At 50.0% G+C, this 3,798-nt stretch overlaps 1 protein-coding gene across 1 annotated transcript in view; it reads left to right on the top strand.

Annotated features, from left to right (window-relative positions):
* Window positions 1-3,798, top strand: part of SLCO3A1 (solute carrier organic anion transporter family, member 3A1) — a 335,490-nt gene that overhangs the window by 300,949 nt on the left and 30,743 nt on the right. The window lies entirely within an intron of this gene.

Genomic DNA, 3,798 nt, shown 5'->3' with positions numbered 1-3,798 from the left:
CCAGAAGATGGCACTAGAGCCGGGGCTTATCTGCCCCCTGGCAAGAGTGAGCAGGCAGAATGGGCGAACGGAGCAGAGGCAGCTTTCCCCGTGTGCGTGCACAGTCCGGGAACCCTGCGTCCCTCCTTCCCCTTCCCGACCACTACGAGGTCGCCTGTTCTCATCCCCACCCCACCTTGCCCCTTCCCTCCCTGTCCAGACATGGGGCCTCCCGGTCTGCACGTGCCGGCCTCGCAGCTGCTCCAGTGGTGGGTCGCTCCGCTCTCACGTAGAAAACCACAGCGGCTGGGCGCAGAGTCTTACTGTATTGACATTATTCTTTCATAAAAAAAGAATAAGCAAACACGTGTAGGCCCGCAGTAGGCTGCCCCAGTTCTAACGCTTCCTCTCCCACTTGTGAGTCATGTACGTTGGGATGAGCCGCCAACTTGGCTGAGCTTCAGTTTTCTTCTCCCTAAAGCCCGTGGGGTTATGCTAAGAATAAATGAAATAATGCACGCGATCCTTTACATGACACATAAATTGTCAGGTGTCACCGTCGTCATCTTTATTATTACGAAGTGCTCTGAGCCTTAGGAGACGTAGCGGAAAATAATCAGGCTAAAGAAACGACGCCTCCTCTCTCACGGCTAAGAGACGCCCACTCCACCCTTTTGTCTTTTTTCAATTTGCCTGCTCTCGGTAACTGCGCCTTTAGTGACGCAAAGGAAAATTTAAAACGTCTCAGGGTTATTTTTCTCAGGACGTTGAATCAGTCAGACAGACAATAATCGTTGAAGCTGATCTAGTTGAAGCAGTGTAGTATCAGGTGGCTTTCTGTCTGCCAGGGAGGGATAAAACACAGCGACAAGGAGCGGACCAGACAGGGAAGAAGTGGAATGTTCAGCTGTGGGGGTTTAGCGGTTGGTCCTGGGAAGGGGGATGGGCTGAGGCCGCGGCAATCGGGAGGCATCATGGAGGAGGTGGCCCTGAGCTGGGCCCCAGCTGCTGCCAGTGGTAAAAGGGGCATCTTCCCCCTGACTTCATGAGAGGAGCTGGAGCGGACTTGGCTCCCACCTCGCCAGCCCCCCCTGCTGGCACCACTGTGCAACGCACAGCCCACGTGGCTCTCAGCAGTGGCCCTGGGTGGGTGCTTGCGGGACAGGGAGGGCTGGGTTGGGAGAGGAAAAAGGGAGGGAGTAGCAGGTTAAGAATTCCGTGAGCAGGGTGCCACGTGACTCGTCACAGACGAGGACAGGGGGCTGGCACCGGGGTGTCTGATCACAGATTGACCGGTTTGTAAGGCTTCCACTTTTCCTGTCTTTTCCAGCTCGGCACCTGGCTCGGCCCTGGACCCCTACTCGCCCTGCAATAATGACTGTGAATGCCAGACCGATTCCTTCACTCCAGTGTGCGGGGCGGACGGCATCACCTACCTGTCTGCCTGCTTTGCTGGCTGCAACAGCACGGTAACGGGATTTTCTGATGCGATGGGATAGGGCAGGGGACTCCGGCAGCCAAAGTAGCTTAAAACCCAAGGTCGGGGGCAGGCGTGGGCAACCACAGCTCCTCGTGTTGTTCTCCTTCTTTTTCTGCGGCTTATGCTCAGCCTCTGCCCTGCTCTAGTGGAGGATCTTCTTCCAGCAGCAGGATGAGAGGAATGACCGGCCATTCAGGCCTTCTTGCTACATCAAGTGGGTTTCCAAGAAACTTCATTGAGCCACTGAGAGCAAAAGTTGAAAGGAAGCTGTACATATGGAGCCAGAGAAAAAGATTGTGGTTCAGTGTGCTTACAAAGAGGGTCAGTGGAATAGGATGTCTGCATAGGTAGTGAGCTCCCTGTCACTTGAAGTATGTAAAGAAAGAAATAGAAAACATTTATCAGGGGAGTCCTCTTCCAAACCTGAGACTCTCTAACACTGATTCAGCCTCTTTCCTACTCAGTTCCCTCTGCCCTTTTCTTCCCAACTGGATGTCTCCCACCTTTTCCCATCTTCCAGCCATGCTTTTTTTTTTTTTTTTGGCATTTTTTTTCTTGGTGTGGATTTTGAAATTGGTTATCAGCCTGCGGTTTTCTGTGTTCTCTGCCTGAAAACCTGATGCTAAGTGACCACCCAGTCATGCTGCTCCCACCTTCCAGGGGTCTCTGGCGCCTTCCCCTGGCGCTGCCCTGGTACGGGCCCTCTCCATGTCTTGCTTGGACCAGGGCAGCAGCTGTCCCCCAGGATGGCCCCGTCTGTTCTGTCTTCTACGCTTTAACCACAAGGACTTCTGTAACACTGCAGATGACCCTGTGTCACGCTCACCCGATCAATGGGAAGGAAGATAAGATCTGGGCCTGGTTCTAAGTTCTTCACCACGTATCTTCAGCTCGGCCTCCCTTCCGTTTGGGGTATTCAGTGTTCCCCGCGCAACCTGTCCTTCCACGTGTCTCCTTCGAGTTGGATAACTGCCGCCCACCTGTGGCACCCTTCTCAAATGGCCCCTCCTCTGACACCGTCCCTTCCCTCTTTTATCTTTGGGGTTCTTCCCTCTGAACTCCTTTGGTACCTGTCTCTCTCGAAGGCACGTTTTTCATTTCACTACAGTGATCTTCTAGAAGTGTCTATCGTCTTCAAATTTCCTGCGCAGTGGCTGGCCCCTGAAGTGCTCTGGAAGAGTCCTTGCAAAGTATAGATGGGAAGGAAAATACGGAGGCCAAGTGGCTGCTTTCAAGGGACTTAAAGTTGAAATCATTACTTTCCTCCCCTTCCCACATCTTGTATCTTTGGGGAGCAGCAATTTCTTTGGAAGAAGAAAAATGGATCATTTATTTTCATTTTCAAGATTTCATTTTTCCTTGCTTTTAACGTTTAGATTCCTGGCCAGTTATTACCATTTTCTATAGAGAAAATAAATCACCATGTGGGGGTGGGGGGGTGATAGGAGGAACTGATTTTTTAAATTAGATGATAAAGCAATTTCTTTATGTGAGTTGGAAATAAATTTTTAAAAAAGGGATGAGGCTTTGAGAATGGTTAAAATAAAAACACAAGCTGCTATTTTTCATGACAACAATTTCATTAACGTTTTAATATCTAAAAAGTTATAGTATAAATCAGTCTCAGTTATTGTCCTGTTAAAAGAATTAAACTGATGCAACCAAACAAGTCTCAATTCCAAGGGAATGCACTGGCCAAGAAAAAACAAATTGTCTTAAAAATTGCATTTCCCCTGATCTTGCATGTACAAGAGTCTTATTGAATAAGAGCTTAACCAGGCCCACGGTTGCTTCCAGCTGCTGAAACAGCAAAGCTGGGGAATGCAATTATCGGGTTGCAAGCTCCTCTGCTTACCTCTGGACATATCGTTTATTCCCCAGACACCTGCCTTTTATTCACGTTACTCGAGGTCTCATGTTGCCTTCTGGGGTGCAGGCAAAGAGGGAGGTTATTCCTATGCAATTACAAGGCAGAGATTGAGAAACCACCGGCCCTAGAACTGTAGTCGGGGGTAACATGTTCCCTCTGTAGGCAGATCTCTGGATGCCCCGGCTTCTGACAAGTGGATGAGGGATTTGGGGACACGGAGCCATGCTTATCTGGAAAGGCCCTTGCGACAGTCTGGCCTTAAAAACAACCACAGCCATGAGACTTGAGACAGCAGCAAGCTTTGTCGAGCGCATATTACGGTCCGGGTAATAGGCCCTTCCCTGTGTCACTCTTGGCCCAGAGTCAGGGAAACTCAGGCCGACATCCAAAAATGAGCAAAAAGCAATTTAAATCTTTTAAATCTCTGCTACGGTGTTTTGAGAAAATGCCAAATGGTGGCTATGTTCCT

The sequence above is a fragment of the Propithecus coquereli genome, unplaced genomic scaffold (assembly GCF_000956105.1).
Source record: "Propithecus coquereli isolate 6110/MARCELLA unplaced genomic scaffold, Pcoq_1.0 Scaffold20, whole genome shotgun sequence".
Lineage (NCBI taxonomy): Eukaryota > Metazoa > Chordata > Mammalia > Primates > Indriidae > Propithecus > Propithecus coquereli.
Note: the sequence above shows the minus strand (reverse complement) of the source record. Positions and strands in the feature narration are given on the sequence as shown.